The 18,785-nt window shown below is 37.1% G+C and overlaps 1 protein-coding gene across 30 annotated transcripts in view; it reads left to right on the top strand.

Annotated features, from left to right (window-relative positions):
* The window catches only part of DTNA (dystrobrevin alpha), a 390,891-nt gene that overhangs the window by 203,029 nt on the left and 169,077 nt on the right, over positions 1 to 18,785 (top strand). The window contains exon 1 of one of the 30 annotated variants that reach the window (XM_049697956.1): positions 16,026 to 16,198. The exons of 22 other annotated variants lie outside the window; for them this stretch is intronic. The gene's annotated coding sequence lies outside the window, so the exon portion shown is untranslated. Of the gene's footprint in view, positions 1 to 16,025; positions 16,199 to 18,785 lie in introns of those variants that run through there. 7 more of the 30 variants (XM_049697957.1, XM_049697965.1, XM_049697963.1 and 4 more) reach the window with 7 other exon arrangements.

Raw genomic sequence — 18,785 nt, 5'->3', positions numbered from 1 at the left:
TTCTAGCTCTTTTGCTCTGATCTCCACATTTGCAATTCTTTGTGTTCATTGCAGGGTCTTTTGGTCCTAGTTCTTTATCACTAACAAAAAAATTTCCTCCTGTCTTTACTTCCATCCTTTCTTGCCTAGATTCCATGGTCCAGCCCTTGTACCAACTGCACTTTTATGTACCTTCAACACCGTTGTACATATTCTCTCCCATCACATCCACCAGACAATAGCAGAGCCATGGATGAACCCACTCCCCCGACTTCCCAGACTTTCACCTATTGGTTGAGCCACACAACTGATCACACTGGTGTCATTCTAGACTCATGATCATCCCTTCACATGTGCTTGCAGCCCTCCATGACTATCCTACTATTTCTACAGACAGCTCACTCTCCTACTCTCAAGGACCAACTCTTTTATCTCCACTTGGATCAAACCCTTTTTCCAGTCTTCATTCTGAGCTGGCAACCTTGCTTCTTAGAAGCAAGAAGGTAGAAGCCATGAGACAGGAACTTCCTCTTTCTCTTCCCAAACTTACAAACATACCTCCATCTGCACCTTCAGTTCCTTCTTCCCTCACATCATGCGGCCGTTTCTCTCCACATGTCCTCTCAACTTCATCCCCTTTTACCTTCTTTAGGACTGAGTACATTAAATCAGTCATTTTCTCTCCCACATCATCAGTCTCTGCCTTTAGTGGACCACTTTCCTCAGCCTGTAAATATTTTCTACAATCTCCTATATTTGAAATATTCTCTTGATTTTATTTGTTTCAGTTGCTACCCTACTTCTGCTCCCCAACAAATCCAACTTTCTCCCCCCAAAAATTTAGAGAGGCTGACTTCACTTCCTCATCCTCACCTTCCCCAAAAAATGTTCTTATTAAGATCATTATTATCTTCATATTCCAAAGCTATTGAATGCTTTTTCCATTCTCATCTTAACCTCTCAGAAGCTTTCAACTCAAAGATCACCCGTTCCTTCCTGGAAAACCCCTGTGTTAAACTCCATTGAAACATAGTCACAAGGCTTCCCCTCTACCTCCCTGACCCACCCCTCTGTCTGGGGGAGGAATCTTAGCCTGCTTCTCCAGGTATGGTCTCCTTTAACCAGGGCTTTAAAAAAAATTGCTTTGTGCCTACAACTCCCACCTGTATATCTCCATCCAAGCCCTATCTTCAGGGTTCCAGGTGCATATAGACACAGCCTATGTGACACCACTGCTTCATTGTCTCAGAGGCACCTTGCATTCAACACTTCCCCTCACACTTACATTGCCCCACTCTGTATTGCGTCCACTTGCTCCTGCATCTTAGTCAATGACACCTCCTTTTATTTCAGAATGTGGGGAGTTTTCCTTTACACTCTATTCTCACTCATCCTCCCACATTCAGTCTATGAATGACTCCCATCAGTTCTGTCTCCAGAATATACATATTTCAAATGTGTCCATGTCTCAGTGTCCCCATTGTCAGTGTTTTAGTCCAGAATCATCAGTCGCTGCCCAGACTGGTTTCACTTTATCCACTCTTGCCCCTCTCCTATCACTTCTCCACATCCTAGTCAGGGTGTTCTTTTAAAAATAAAATTATATTATGTGACTCTTATGTTTGGAGTCCTCCCAAAGCTTCCCACTGCGCTGAGAATAAATTACAGAACAGCTGATGTGATGTGGCCCACGAAGCCCTGGTCCCTGCCAACCTTTTCACGCACTGACCTTCCGCCCCTTCCTTGAGAGCTCCAGCCATGCTGGTCTTCCGGTATTCCTGGAACATGTCAGGCTCTCTCTACCTTGGGGACCTCACCTATGTCTGAAATGCCTCCTTCTCATTCTTCACAGGCTTTGTCTCAAATGTTACTTGCTCAGAGAGGTCTGAGATAGCACGGGATCACCACAGAGAGGACATTCTTTCCTCTTACCTGATTCCAAGCATGGACACGGACTTAATCACTCACTGTGAAGCTGAGAACCATTCTCAAAGCTTTCCTAAAGTCCTGATGATAAGCCCGATATTAGAATGAATCATCAGCACGGTTATTCCTTAGACTATGGTCACATCCTTCAAAAGGGGTCCCATCTTGCCACCTTCCTCCTGGGTCACCATGTTTTAGAACCTGCTTCGCCTTCAGCTAGGAGTTCCCTTTGACCTAGACCTTGATCCCCAAGTCCAGAACTCCAACACTCATTTCTCCCTGGATCTAGTTCCAAGACCCTTCCCCATTCCAGTTAATAACTCATCATTTTCTAGTTATACCACCCATAATGAACACAGCATTTATGAGCAGCCTAGTTTCTTTACCTTTGCCATTGTCTTCCAGGCTAGGCTATATATATCCAATAGGCCCAGAAAAAAAGCAATCTCAAAGAGAGTCATGAAGTCTGTATGTGGAATATAGCTATATAGTTTAAAAAGAAAAATCCATTTTAAAATCAAGCTGTATATTGTATAACTGAATTACTTTGCTGTACAGCAGAAATTAACACAACATTGTAAATCAACTATATGTCAATAAATTAAATTTTTAAAAAGATCAAGTTGTATATAGAGAGATACGAATAGGTAAATACAAAAATGTTAACTGTGGTTGGTGGGATTGTAAGGGATTAGAAAATGTTTTTGCTTACTTTTATTTTTTTAATTCGTCTACAGTGTTTACCAAAGATGTCATAAAGCCTGAAATAGATAAAACGAATGTGTTTGTGTTTAATTCTTTGGATATTATTGCTACAAGTATGACAGTATGGGTAGGCAATCCAAACCACAGGAGCTAACATGTAACTTAGGGTTTCTCTCTGCTTGATGTGTGTTTATAGGAGAATATAAACACGTGATTGTGTCTTCACTGGGATGTCAAGGGTCTTTACATGTGTAATGAATGTGAGTGGCTAATATTCTACAAACACATTCATCTCTGATGAACAATGTAGAATGCTAATGCTAGTGCCTTTCTGCTTCATATTACTTGTAAGCCATAATTTTGATATTATGTCAGGAGGTCCTTCCTGAAGGACCAAAAGCAGACTGTAGTGGCTTCTGTAAAAAAGGGAGAACACCTGCTCACAATTATTTACATGCAGATATGCTTTCAAATGCTTAAGTGCCTCCCTCATGGGCTTTTATGCCACCTCGCTTCCTGTGCATTGTTCACCATTGTGTAATGAATGGTTTCTCCAGTTTTTCCATTTAACGTGTCACTGTGAGGCTCTAAAGGGAATGCAGTGTCCTGATGAAGAACTGACCAGTGTGAAGTATGAGCTGTGGATAATCCCTCCCAGATGGGCTCCAGTGAATCCCTGGGTATCATATATGAAAACCTCTGAAATGTCAGGCAGATGGCCCCTGTCGATGAGGTATTTGCCACCACAATCACCCAGAAGGGTCCAAAGTGCCCAATATATTTATATTATGGGTCGATTTATATAAAATGTGTTTAACAACCAGATGAACCTTTTTCATTCATTCCAATCATGGAGTTCATTCAAGTACTTTTTTATTTGAATTTTTGAATCTTATTTTATTTATTTTTTTAAACAGCAGGTTCTTATTAGTCATCCATTATATACACATCAGTGTATACATGTCAATCCCAATCTCCCAATTCATCCCATCACCAGCCCCACCCCCTGCCGCTTCCCCATCTTGGTGTCCATACGTTTGTTCTCTACATCTGTGTCAATATTTCTACCCCGCAAACCAGTACATCTGTACCATTTTTCTAGGTTCCACATATATGCGTTAATATACGATATTTGTTTTTCTCTTTCTGACTTACTTCACCCTGTATGACAGTCTCTAGATGCATCCACGTCTCTACGAATGACCCAGTTTCATTCCTTTTTATGGCTGAGTAATATTCCATTATATATATGTACCACATCTTCTTTATCCGTTCATCTGTCGATGGGCATTTAGGTTGCTTCCATGACCTGGCTATTGTAAACAGTGCTGCAATGAACATTGGGGTGCATGTGTCCTTTTGAATTATGGTTTTCTCTGGGTATATGCCCAGTAGTGGGATTGCTGGATCATATGGTAATTCTATTTTTAGTTCTTTAAGGAAACTCTATACTGTTCTCCATAGTGGCTGTATCAATTTACATTCCCACCAACAGTGCAAGAGGGTTCCCTTTTCTCCACACCCTCTCCAGCATTTGTTGTTTGTAGATTTTCTGAGGATGCCCATTCTAACTGGTGTGAGGTGATACCTCATTGTAGTTTTGATTTGCATTACTCTAATAATTAGTGGTGTTGAAAAGATTTTCATGTGCTTCTTGCCCATCTGTATGTCTTCTTTGGAGCAATGTCTATTTAGGTCTTCTGCCCATTTTTTGATTGGGTTGTTTGTTTTTTTAATATTGAGCTGCATGAGCTGTTTATATAATTTGGAGATTAATCCTTTGTCCCTTGATTCGTTTGCAAATATTTGCTCCCATTCTGAGGGTTGTCTTTTCGTCCTGTTTGTAGTTTCCTTTGCTGTGAAAAAGCTTTTAAGTATCATTAGTCCCGTTTGTTTATTTTTGTTTTTATTTCCATTACTCTAGGAGGTGGGTCAAAAAAGATCTTGCTGTGATTTATGTCAAAGAGTGTTCTTATATTTTCCTCTAAGAGTTTTATAGTGTCCAGTCTTACATTTAGGTCTCTAATCCATATTGACTTTATTTTTGTGTATGGTGTTAGGGAGTATTCTAATTTCATTCTTTTACATGTAGCTGTCCAGTTTTCCCAGCACCACTTATCGAAGAGACTGTCTTTTCTCCATTGTATATCCTCGCTTCCTTTGTCATAGATTAGTTGACTATAGGTGCGTGGGTTTATCTCTGAGCTTTCTATCCTGTTCCATTGATCTATATTTCTGTTTTGGTGCCAGCACCATATTGTCTTGATTACTGTAGCTTTGTAGTATAGTCTGAAGTCAGGGAGACTGATTACTCCAGCTCTGTTTTTTTCACTCAAGACTGCTTTGGCTATTTGGGGGCTTGTGTGTCTCCATACAAATTTTAAGATTTTTTTTCATGTTCTGTAAAAAATGCCACTGGTAATTTGATAGGGATTGCATTGAATCTGTAGATTACTTTGGGTAGTATAGTCATTTTCACAATATTGATTCTTCCAATCCAAGAACGTGGTATATGTCTCCATCTGTTTGTGTCATCTTTGATTTCTTTCATCAGTGTCTTATAGTTTTCTGGGTACAGGTCTTTTAGCTCCTTAGGTAGGTTTATTCCTAGGTATTTTATTCTTTTTGTTGCAATGGTGAATGGGCTTGTTTCCTTAATTTCTCTTTCTGATCTTTTGTTGTTAGTATATAGCAGTGCAAGAGATTTCTGTGCATTAATTTTGTATCCTGCAATTTTACCAAATTCATTGATTACCTCTAGTAGTTTTCTGGTGGCATCTTTAGGATTTTCTATGTATAGTATCATGTCATCTGCAAACAGTGACAGTTTTACTTCTTCTTTTCTGATTTGGATTCCTTTTATTTATTTTTCTTCTCTGATTGCTGTGGCTAGGACTTCCAAAACTATGTTGAATAATTGTGGCGAGAGTGGACATCCTTGTCTCATTCCTGATCTTAGAGGAAATGCTTTCAGTTTTTCACCATTGAGAATAATGTTTGCTGTGGGTTTGTCATATATGGCCTTTATTATGTTGAGGTACGTTCCCTCTATGCCCACTTTCTGGAGAGTTTTTATCATAAATGGGTGTTGAATTTTGTCAAAACTTTTTCTGCATCTACTAAGATGATCATATGGTTTTTATTCTTTAATTTGTTAATATGGTATATCACATTGATTGATTTGCATATATTGAAGAATCCTTGCATCCCTGGGATAAATCCCACTTGATGATGGTGTATGATCCTTTTAATGTGTTGTTGGATTCTGTTTGCTAGTATTTTGTTGAGGATTTTTGCATCTATATTCATGAGTGATATTGGTCTATAATTTTCTTTTTTTGTAGTATCTTTGTCTGGTTTTGGTATCAGGGTGATGGTGGCCTCATAGAATGTGTTTGGGAGTGTTCCTTCCTCTGAAATTTTTTGGAAGAGTTGGAGAAGGATGGGTGTTAGCTCTTCTCTAAATGTTTGATAGAAGTCACCTGTGAAGCCATCTGGTCCTGGAGTTTTGTTTGTTGGAAGATTTTTAATCACAGTTTCAATTTCATTACTTGTGTTAGGTCTCTTCATATTTTCTATTTCTTCGTGTTTCAGTCTTGAAAGGTTATACCTTTGTAAGAATTTTTCCATTTCTTCCAGGTTGTCCATTTTATTGGCATAGAGTTGCTTGTAGTACTCTCTTAGGCTGCACTGTATTTCTGCAGTGTCCGTTGTAACTTCTCCCTTTTAATTTCTAATTTTATTGATATGAGTCCTCTTCTTCTTTTTCTTGATGAGTCTGGCTAAAGGTTTATCAATTTTGTTTATCTTCTCAAGGAACCAGCTTTTAGTTTTATTGATCTTTGCTATCGTTCTCTTGGTTTCTATCGTTTATTTCTGCTCTGATCTTTATGATTTCTTTCCTTATGCTAACTTTGGGTTTTGTTTGTTCTTCCTCTAGTTCCTTTAGCTGCAAGTTTAGATTATTTAAGATTTTTCTTGTTTCTTGAGGTAGACTTGTATTGCTATAAACTTCCCTCTTAGAACTGCTTTTGCTGCATCCCATAGGTTTTGAATTGCCATGTTTTCATTGTCATTTGTCTCTACATATTGTTTGATTTCCTCTTTGAGTTCTTCATGGTTGGTTATTTATTGACGTACTGTTTAGCCTCCATGTGTTTGTGTTTTTTGCGTTTTTTTCCCTGTAATTGATTTCTGATCTCATAGCGTTGTGGTCGGAAAAGATGCTTGATATGATTTCAATTTTCTTCAGTTTATTGAGGCTTGATATGTGACCCAAGATATGATCTATCCTGGAGAATGTTCCATGTGGACTTAAGAAGAAAGTGTAATCTGCTGTTTTGGGATGGAATGTCCTATAAATATCAATTAAGTCTATCTAGTCTGTTGTGTCATTTAAAGCTTGTGTTTCCTTATTACTTTTCTGTTTGGATGATCTGTCCATTGGTGTAAGTGAGGTGTTAAAGTCCCCCACTATTATTGTGTTACTGTCGATTTCCTCTTTTATAGCTGTTAGCCGTTGCCTTATGTATTGAGGTGCTCCTATGTTGGGGGCATACATATTTATAATTGTTACATCTTCTTCTTGGACTGATCCCTTGATCATTATGTAGTGTCCTTCCTTACCTCTTGTAACATTCTTTATTTTAAAGTATATTTTATCTGATATGAGTAATGCTACTCCAGTTTTCTTTTGATTTCCACTTGCATAGAATATCTTTTTCCATCCCCTCACTTTCAGTCTGTATGTGTCCCTAGGTCTGAAGTGGGTCTCTTGTAGACAGCATATATGTGTGTCTTGCTTTTGTATCTTTTGTATCCATTCAGCCAATATGTGTCTTTTGGTTGGAGCATTTAATCCATCCACACTTAAGGTAATTATCGATATGTATATTCCTATTACCATTTTCTTAATTGTTATGGTTTGTTTTTGTAGGTCCTTTTCTTCTGTTGTGTTTCCCACTTAGAGAAGTTCCTTTAGCATTCGTTGTAGAGCTGGTTTGGTGGTGCTGAATTCTCTCAGCTTTTGCTTGTCGGTAAAGCTTTTGATTTCTCTGTCGAATATGAATGAGATGCTTGCCGGTTAGAGTAATCTTGGTTGTAGGTTCTTCCCTTTCATCACTTTAAATATATCATGCCACTCCCTTCTGGCTTGTAGAGTTTCTGCTGAGAAATCAGCTGTTTACCTTCTGGGAGTTCTCTTGTATGTTTTTTGTTAATTTTCCCTTGTTGCTTTCAGTAATTTTTCTTTGTCTTTAATTTTTGTCAGTTTGATTACTATGTGTCTCAGTGTGTTTCTCCTCGGGTTTGTCCTGCCTGGGACTCTCTGCACTTCCTGGACTTGGGTGGCTATTTCTTTTCCCATCTTAGTGAAGTTTTCGACTATAATCTCTTCACATATTTTCTCGGGTCCTTTCTTTCTCTCTTCTCCTTCTGGGATCCCTATAATGCGAATGTTGTTGCATTTAATGTTGTCCCAGAGGTCTCTTAGGCTGTCTTCATTTCTTTTCATTCTTTTTTCTTTATTCTGTTCTGCAGCAGTGAATGCCACCATTCTGTCTTCTAGGTCACTTATCTGTTCTTCTGCCTCAGTTATTCTGCTATTAATTCCTTCTAGTGTATTTTTCATTTCAGTTATTGCATTGTCCATGTCTGTTTGTTTGTTCTTTAATTCTTCTAGGTTTTTTTTCGTTAATTCTTCTAGGTCTTTGTTAAACATTTCTTGTGTCTTCTTGATATTTGCCCCCATTCTTTTTCCAAAGTCCTGGATCATCTTCACTTTCATTATTCTGAATTATTTTTATGGAAGGTTGCCTGTGTCCACTTCATTTAGTTGTTTTTCTTGGGTTTTACCTTGCTCCTTCATCTGGTAGAAAGTCCTCTGCCTTTTCATTTTGTCTATCTTTCCGTGAATGTAGTTTTCCTTCCACAGGCTGCAGGATTGTAGTTCTTCTTGCTTCTGCTGTCTGCCTTCTGGTGGATGAGGCTATCCTCAAGTACTTTTATAGCATGAAATTTCAAATTAATTTGTTACTCATCTCAGTTTATTTAATTTTCCCTATAGTGGTGTTTCTCTCATATTCTTTTTCTCTTACTTCCTAAGTAACTTCGCTATGTGTTCTCTTGAATCACATTTGCTTCTCTTTTTATCTTTCCCCCCAAATCACCTTGTATCCCTTTCCAACTGTGTCTGTGTTTTTCCAAAATAATTTACTCACTATAGTCTTGCCATAATTTTTCCCCCCTAACTTGCTTCATTTTCTCATCCCCTTTATTTTTATCATGGTTGTTATCAATAATTAACTTTTCCTCAGTGCCCACAAGATACAGGACATTGCATTTGCTTCCTGGTCTCTCCATCTCATTACCTATGATCTACAGACACACATGCTACGTGAGAGACAGTTCCTGTCTGCCCTCTCCCTGCACCTTGCCACCTATTACTTAATTACTTGTCCTTTTCCAGGGGCACATTACAAGGAAAGGGAGAAACTCAGTAGCTTCTATCACTCCTACATCTAATCTCCTTCATGAATATGCTCTTCAAGTACATCTGGCATCCCTCCATAGAGCTTTAGAATGTCTGTGGGCTGATGTATTCCAAGTCCCAGGCACAAAGTAGAAGAATCTGGGAAAACACACCCAATATCCCAACAACGAATGCTGTCCAAGCTTATGGCACCCTGAATGGGTGATTTTTACCCCTAAATGTTCTGTTTAAACTGACCTAATTAAATTACCTGTGTACTCTCAAGTCTGTTAATTATATTTTTTCTCATATATCAACAGCTATATTTTCCTTATCCATATTCTTATCTGCCCTTCTAGGTTGTAGGCCATTTATATTTCTTTGCCTACATCTAGTACACTATGTGCTCTTAGAAGACACTGAATATTTATTAAATTCAAATAAATCATCTAATTTTAGAATAAGTCACATGGAAGAGATAGAGAAACTATAATCTCTGTGTACAGTGTATTCAGAATAAGAAAATGAATTCTTTTAAGAGTGAGGTCTCAGGAGTCTGCCTGTTTCCTTGACTTCACAAGTAGCCTTGATTTTCAGAAATGTCCTTCCCTTTTTCCTCTAGCCAGGAAATGAAATATCCTGTCAAATGGAGAGCTCATCATGGCCGTGCAAGCACACCTGAACTTACAGCATATAGGATTGTCAAGGAGGGTGACCAGACACATATTTATTCCCCTTCCCCCGTGAGCCTCCTGACAATCTGCCACTCACACAATCACACAGCTCTTCTGCTCTCCAAACAGAATACAAGACCGTGAAAGAACTCAATCCCCATCAAAGAGCACTGCCGAATTTTATATCAATTTGAATTCACAGACTTTATGAGTCCTCACAACTCTCTTGGAATCCTTTTCCAATTTGTTCTCCTCAGGACAGATTTTGGTCTGGGAGACTGTTTGCTTCTTCTCAGTATCCCCTCTGTTTTGCTCTCAGTAGAAGGTGGCTTTAGAGATACTGCCATGTGACTTGGCCCTGACAAAAAAACCAGCGTCACCCACCTCCAAGTAACTCCCATTCCTGCCTTGGGCTCAGAGCACATTCATGGAGTTTCACAGTTAATACCTGGGAGGGAGCACCCCAGAGATGAAGTGCCATTTGGGTCAGCTTGGTGAAATTACAGAAAACAAAGTGGACTTACAGAGAACCCCAGTTTCTCTTCTAGCACCAGAAGAATTCATGGTAGGACTTTGAACCAGCCCTTGCACCTTATTGAGCCTCAGTTTTCTCTTCTGTAAAAGGAAGTATTATACTTAATTATATGTATGGATCCTTTCAATTCTAAAATTCTATGCTTAGACTTTCTAACTTAAACCCAATAGTCTCCCCTCCCCCACAGTAATCTATTCTAAGGAAGGTAACCCAAGATACAACTGAAAGTTTATATGCAAAGGTATATTGCTTATAATAGGAAACCTGGAAAAGACTAAAAATATATTTAACAATAAGGGATGGCTAAATAAATTCTGATACATCCAAATAGTAGGATTTTATACAACTATTAAAAAATATTTTCAAAGAATATATAATACATAGTGTACTTATTTTACGTCTTTCATTAAGCAAAAGAAAGCAATTTTCAAAATTATCCAAGATTTTTAACATATAAATTAAAGAAGTACAATACAGCAAAATGTCAGTATTTGTTACCTCAGATAGTTGAATTATATGTGTTTTAAGGTTGTTTCATAAATCACATTTTTCAACTTCTCTACGTAGGACCTGTAATATTACCTTTTAGTGAGAAAATGGACAAGTATGGGTTTTTACTATTAAGTTTAAAAACCAAGGATGTTTTTCCCTAAGGAAAAATCCAGAATATAACTATATAATTATGAATGTTAGAGAGATGAAAAACAAACAAACAGAAATTTGGGCATAAATTTCCATAAGTGAGTAGGGCAAAATGATCCCAGGTTTACAAATAAGTTACCTGTAGAATATGTAGCCATCAATTTCACAGTGCTATTTAAAAACAGGTAATTTCTGTGATGTGTCAACAGTAGAAAAACACAAAGAAATCCTTATTATTTATAGCAACATTATTACAATTCAAAAAAGGAGTGCATGTTTTGAAAACATCTTAAGGGTAAAATAGAATATTTTGATATTGAGCTATCTAAATTGAAATGGCTTTCAATAGCCTTGTTCTTTCATAAGAAATTTTTATGAATAGAATAGATACTAATCCGATTAATATTTTTTAGGTCAGCTGCTCAAAGCAGCCCAGGAAACTCTGTTCTTGCAAGAACTGTTCAGTAGATCACAATCTTTTTTTTTGTTGCTGTTAACAAGTTTTCTTATTTGATTTAAACCAGTGCCCTAACAATAAAGCACTTTGTGGTATTATAAAATAAATAAGTTTAAAAATATGACCTGAAGAAAATTACCTTTGTAGGGGTTCAAATTGTTTTGTCTTGTTTTAATTTCATTGACATTAGCAGGCAGTTTTTTGTAGCCATGCTGTTTAATTCAAGCTCGTGACCTCTGAGCCTATGTTGTTACCTTGAGTTTGTGGGAAATTAGGTGCCCTCCCGTCTGAAGAGAGAGCAGTGAAGCAAGTAACCTTGTAAGCTCCCTCCCATGTCTCTGGGTCCAGGGCTTGGCAAATCAACTTCCTGGTGGACAGTATTCTGAAGCATGATGTCACAAAAACTGTTTCTCCCTAGGTGATTAAATTCTTCATATGAAATTAAGTGGGTCACACCAGCACAGGTTATATTACAAATTTTGTTCACACTGAGCGAGAAGTTAATCTTAACATTTGCAAAAGAGGATTTAAAACTTTGTGAAACCAAATATACTGACATCTTAAGAGAGACAATCAAACCAGTCGCTTTAGCCCCTGACAAAGGATGTTTGCTAATCATATTAAATGCTCTAGTAGCAGTCTACATTAACTACATAAACGATATGCTCTTAAATTTACAAAATGAAGAAGAATCAAATACATAACCAATCGGTAGGAGAAAAAAAGGCACACAGTAGAGACTCCCAAAGAAGTGAATGCAAGCAGTGAGTTTCTGTTCAGCCAGCCACACATGAGAATAGTTATGAATTATTCAAATTGTGGTCCTATTAGCCTTTCCTTCATCAGCTGTCCTGAAGAGGATTAGGGGGTGCTGATTTTCCAATGTAGGTGCTTCTTGCCTCTTTTTCTGCCTCACTTCTGTGCTTTATAGAATTGTGTCATCATGAATCACAACACTTAAGGATTTTTCAGAGTTGTAGCAGTGCCAAAGCTATTTTAATAATCTCTACGGATTCATTGTAGGGCTTTTTTTTTTTTTTTTTAATAATGTTAGAGAAATCTTGCTGTGTGCAACATTCATTTTATTCTTTCTGACAACTTCCTGCAATGAAAGTTTTTTCTCTCCCACGGGTCTTTCTTAACCCCTGGCTGCTTCTTTGCACTATGTCTTCAAAGGGATTTTGATGCTAATTTTCCAATGCAGTTGGCTTTGGTGTCAGGTAATTTCCTGAGTTAGATGACTGTGGAGAAAAACAGCTAAAAGCCTGTATTGGTGGGCAGTTTACAGCCCTTGTTACAGATGAAGGTGATTTTTTTTTTAATTGAAGTATAGTTGATTTACAATATTGTGTTAATTACTGCTGTAAGGGTGATCTTTTGAAGGCTACTGTCAATCCAACACTGATAAATTGTTTAAAATGCAATCTATGTATGTAGTTTCTAATCCGAAGCTCTTTATGATAAAAGTTCTTTATACCCCATTTTAATTTGAAAAAAAACACTAATAAATAACATATAGACCATTTCTTGAGAATCCAGGTAACAAAATGAACTGCTTTCCTTAATGTGTTTTTCTTTCATATTTAAAAGAAAATTTTAATTGACTACCAAGTTTAACATTCTTCCCACAGTCCGTTTTGCACTGAGAGTATGTATAACCTTTTTTTTTTTTTTAACATCTTTATTGGAGTATAATTGCTTTACAATAACAACCTTTTGACTGGTTATCCCCCCCTAGCTGGTTTGGAGGTGGGAGCAAGCAACCCTAGATATTTGCCTGAAATGGCCGCTGTATTCATGCTGTGTCCTTACCCAAACTTATACTATGAAGCAAATGATCGATAATGTGTATCTGATTGAAAATGACAGTTTTATCAGCAAGAGAAAGTCAGGTGTCAATGCACTTTCTCATTGTCCCTCTTGTTAAAAAATCATAAACATTTTTACCAAATAGTACAAGCAATGATTTATTGAGCATTTAGTTTGTTTCCAAGCTCACTGCTTGGTACTTCCCTTGAACTATCTTATTGAATATTTTTTCATAACTCTTTAAAGTAGGAAGTTTACAGAAGAGTAATCTAGGTTTAGAGAGGTTAAATAATCTCTCCAAGATCCCAAACTAGCACGGGCGGGCGGGAGCTGTGTTTAACACCCACATCTGGGTAAGTCCACGATTGATCTTCTTAAGAACTCTGAGCTCCTACTGTCCACGTCCTTTTGTGGTATAGAATATTAAGGAAAAACCTGTGCAGACCTCTTAAGGGTTTAACCACAAGAGGGAAAGCTTTGAACACAGTTCTGGAGGAGCTGAGGTTTCCTCCATGGCACTAAGATAAAACATTCATTTCCTGCTGTATCCATTTAAGAAATAGCAACTGAGCAAAATGAAAAGACAACCTACGGACTTGGAGAAAATATTTGCAAACAATGCCACCGACAAGGGATTGATTTCCAAAATATGCAAACAGCTCATACAGGTCAATAACAACAACAACAACGAAAGCCAATCAAAAAATGGGCAGAAAACCTAAATAGACATTTCTCCAAATAAGACATACAGATACAGGTGGCTAATAGGCATATGTAAAGCTGCTCAACATTGCTAATTATTAGAGAAATGAAAATCAAAACTACAATGAGGTACCACCTCACAACAGTCAGAATGGCCATCATCAAAAAGTCTACAAATAATAAGTGCTGGAGAGGATGTGGAGAAAAGGGAACCCTCCTGCACTGTTGGTGGGAATATAAATTGGTGCAGCCACTATGGAGAACAGGATGGAGGTTCCTTAAAAAACTAAAAATAGAGCTACCATATGATCCAGCAATCCCATCCTGGGCATATATCTGAAGAAAAATCTACTTCAAAAAGATACAAAAAGTATCTTGAAGTAGAAAATATTCTACTTCAAAAAGGTACGAGCTCCAATGTTCATAGCAGCACTATTTACAATAGCCAAAACATGGGAACAAAATAAATGTCCATAGACAGATGAATGGATAAAGAAGGTGTGGTATATATACAATGGAACATTACTCAGCTATAAAAAATGAATGAAATAATGCCATTTGCAGCAACATGGATGGACCTAGAGATTATCATACTAAGTGAAATAAGTCAGAAAAAGAAAAACAAATACCATATGATATCACTTATATGTGGAATCTAAAATATGACACAAATGAACTTATTGACAAAACAGAAACAGACTCACAGACATAGAAAACAAACTTATGGTTCCAAAGAGGAAAGGGTGTGGGAGAGGGATAAATTAGGAGTTTGGAATTAGAAACTACAAACTATTATATTTAAAATAAACATAGATAAACAACAAAGTCCTACTGTATAGCCCAGGGAACTATATTCAGTATCCTGCAATCAGCCATAATGGAAAAGAATATGAAAAAGAATAAATATATTTATTATTTATGCATATTAAAAACTGAATCACCTTGCTGTACACCAGAAACTAACACAACATTGTAAATCAACTATAATTAAAAAAAAAAAAAAAAAGAAAATAATAAATAGCCCCTGAGCACTCCATTGGGCCAAAACTGTTGCTGATTACTTGGTGTATAAAGATGAGTAAGACATCTCCCTTCCTAGGAGAGTCCATATCTAAAGAGAGAAGTTAGGTATATAAACACATTATTATGAAATATGAGCTAAATTTAGGAAGTAAGCAAGATTGTGGAAGCAGGGTGGCAGTGCAAGGCCTGAGGGACAAAGCAGTCGCTGGCTGGAGGACAGACCCCTATGGTGGGAGGGAAGAACAGCGGCTGAAATAAGGTGAAGCCCCAATCATCCAGGACTCCTCCCATCAGCCTTCCTAAAGTATTGGGAAGAAAATGGAGGTGATTCCTTAAATCTTAATTATGTAGCCATTGGTTTGGGGATCCCAGGATTGTTCAGAGTTGATATTATCCCAACACCTAGATCTCTATTTTTAATATAGAGCCCCCAGATATAGTTTGGTTGGTTCTAGTAGATGGATTAGGCTCCAAGATTCAAATCTGCGAGCATTTTAAATACAACTGAAATCTAATCTGTTTAAGTAACAGTTAAACACAGGGTTTCGATGAAAAGAAAATGAAGAATTTTACCTCCCACCTCTGAGCTGTGATTAGAAGTTTGCCCTAGAAAAATACTTTGAGACTAGCCCTTCATATAATGATGTAGTGTTTTTCAGTGTCTGTGTTTATTGAGTCATTTCATGTATTTTTAAAAATATTTTTAAAGATGCAGTGAGATTAATGCTGCATTTCCAATGAGTTAGTAAGTGTCACTTCAAAATATTTGGTCAGCAGAAGTAGTAGATAATGATCAGTATTTCAAGGGATTAGTGGCAACTTAAAAGTGCATATAGATATTTCACTAGTTGGTTTAAATGTCCTGGGAGCCCGTTTATTCTTACATCTCTGTTATTCATTTTTCTTTTTCTTTTTTCCTTGTTCATGAAGTTGAGTCAGCAACTGAAACATATTCAAATTAGACTTGTCATGCAGGAAAAAAAAAACCTGACTTTGTCAGGGTGGGTGGAGGGGAAAAAAGCAACTTTTTGTCAGTCTTTTGTATTTCAGCAGCTGGATTCATTGCTACCATGGTAACGGACCACATGATGAGGTGTATTAGATTGCTGTGTGTTGAGCACAAGGGGAAGAATGAACACAGCGTTTTATTGAAGTTAAAGGTTACTTTGGAGTTTCTTCTGTGGAAATGTGTAAGGTCAAATACTCTAGTTTTCAGCATATGTAGTACTTTAGAGGAAGAATTAGGGGCATGTTGCTGCATTTAACTACAAAACCAGGTAAGGTTCAGTTGAATCTATGAAACTGACCTCCTCTTACTTCTTCTGTTGCAGTGGCATAACTTGCCGGGTGGAATTTCACTGTCACCCGCCCCCCACATGGGCACAGGACAAATTTCTCCTGTCTCCATACCCCAACTCCCCCACCTCCGATTTCATCTGTTTTTAATTTGAAAGTCTGAAACATTGTGAAATTGTATAGTTCTATGGTATTATGGGTGAGGGTGTGCATGCAAGTCAAAGAAAGAAAACTGGAAAGGAAGTCATAAGAATGCAATAATTCGCATCTTTGGATCAATGTAAACCTGAGAAAAGTGTTTCCTTGTTTTCTTCTTTGAAAACGGTCCACTTTTCTTAGAGGACACCTTATTAGTGGCATGGATCCAAAGCTGCTTGTCTCATATTAAATGAAGCCGTAGGACCAAGTTCTCCAGCATGTTATTCAGTGTATTTATTCTATCTGGGCTTCCATTCCTCTTTCTTTCTATTACTACCAACCTTATCCAACACAAAGAGTTCGGTTTTATCTGTAATTTTTACAATGTATTTTATTTCCATTAATATTCCATTCTTTCAGACACTGTGATCATATGTGTCTTAGGGGATATGAAAATAGAAGTAAATACAATACGGGGTAGTAGAAAATGAACTCTTTTGCTTAGAGGCTGGTTAGAGCCGAATGTAAACAATTCAGTGTGGCTCCGTGAAGCATCAGTTCCCAGAGCACAGGCGACTCCTCATTGCGTTGTTTACGTATCACCCCAGCAGCTTGCTTCAAAAGGGGAGGCTTTGGTATGTGCGGAGCAAGTTAAAGAAGAAGAAAATTTATGAATAACTTGTTTTGATTTCTTGTTCCTGATGTTTGATGTTTAGCTTTCTCATAAGACATTAGGATTTACTTTCATTTTTTAGTTAAGGGCTAACCCAGGCAACTTTTCTCCTCCTTGAACAAAGTTGTCTTGGCAGCTTCAGAGACAAAACCTAACTAAACACTAGCAGAACCCACCGTTATTCAAGGGTATTCACTGCCCAGTATTCACTGGAGTGTTTTCTTATAGGAGAGGCTTTGAAAAGTACTTTTGAAAAATACTTTCTTAGCTAAAAGCAATTTATTTGCCACTAATTGGCACCTATTAGGATAAAATCCAATAAATTATCCCAGGGTTAGTCCTATACCACTCTTTCTTCAAAAAGGGACACTTAGATTTTTTAAAATTCATTTATGCTCTGTGATTTTCATTGCTATTTTCTTAGTCTCTCTAGTTTTCATACATTCAGGCCATCTTCTAAATTTGAGCAAGGAGTCATAATTATTCAAAACAATTTTTTGCCATGATTTCAAATAAGGGGAAGTATTTTCATGGTAACAAATATCAAAAGCATTATAATAGCACATTTGTAACATTTGTAAAATGTTCATACTTGTATCCAAATTCATTCTTTCTTTTTTCCCTTTGTTGCTTTGGATACAGAACAAGCTATGAGCATGTCCTCCAAAATATTTTCACAAGCCTAAGTTGTTATTACTTAAAAATAGGAAATTACCAAGAATTGGTGAAAGATGGTACCTGGTAAAATATTTTAAATTGTGAAATTCTCACAAGGTATTGGCAGTACCTGAGGTTGAAAGAGGGAGAGAGAGAGAAAGGCACAGAGAGACACAGAGAGAAGACACAAGCAAAGAAAAATAGACAAAAGGTAAAGCTAAAAGTGTGAATGATCTCTTAACCAAGCTTTCTTCTTTCTCTCAGTATTGGAATGGGTTAAACCTCTATATACAAAAAAAGAGAGAAAGTATAGTGTGGATGAGGTGAAGTTAGCAAAGAATACTAGCATTCCACTTTTCCATGTTTCAAGTATGTGGTAAGGCATGAATAGTTCCTTTCTATTAATTGAAATGAAAACAAATTCCTATAGCTGAATATGTTTCAGTCCTTCCTGTTTTGGGCTAAGATATCAGCTAGCTTAGGCATTAGAGCTAGAAGTGTATAAAAATCAATATATACCCAATTTTTGTGATTTTTATACACTTGACACTAGGCCATATGCACATGTCCATTTTTAAGGTTATCATAACTGAGAGGTCCATAAGATGGAAGCTCCTTTTAAATTTTATTTTTTAATAAGAATTGTATATATTTAAGGTATACAACATGATTTGATATACATGTATGTAGTGAAATGATAACTACAGTCAAGCTAATTAACATATCTTCTGCTCAAATAGTTACCATTTTGTGTGTGTGATGAGAGCACCTGAAATCTATTAACAAATTTGTGTTATACAATATACGGAATTATTAACTCTAATCACCAGGCTGTACATTAGATCTCTAGACTAGTTCATCCTGTATAAGTGCAACTTCATACCCTTTGACCAACATCTCTGTTTCCCTCACCCCATATCCCCTGGTAGCCATCATTCTAACCTCTGCTTCTATGTATTGACCTTGTTTGGATTCCACATATAAGTGAGATCATACAGTAGTTTTCTTTCTGTGTCTGCCTTATTTCATTAGTACAGTGTCTTCCAGGTTCATCTGTTTTGTTGTAAATGGCAGGATCTTACTCTTTTTTAAGGCTGAAT

The sequence above is a fragment of the Orcinus orca genome, chromosome 15, assembly GCF_937001465.1.
Source record: "Orcinus orca chromosome 15, mOrcOrc1.1, whole genome shotgun sequence".
NCBI lineage: Eukaryota > Metazoa > Chordata > Mammalia > Artiodactyla > Delphinidae > Orcinus > Orcinus orca.
This window is presented reverse-complemented; position numbering and strand designations above follow the sequence as displayed.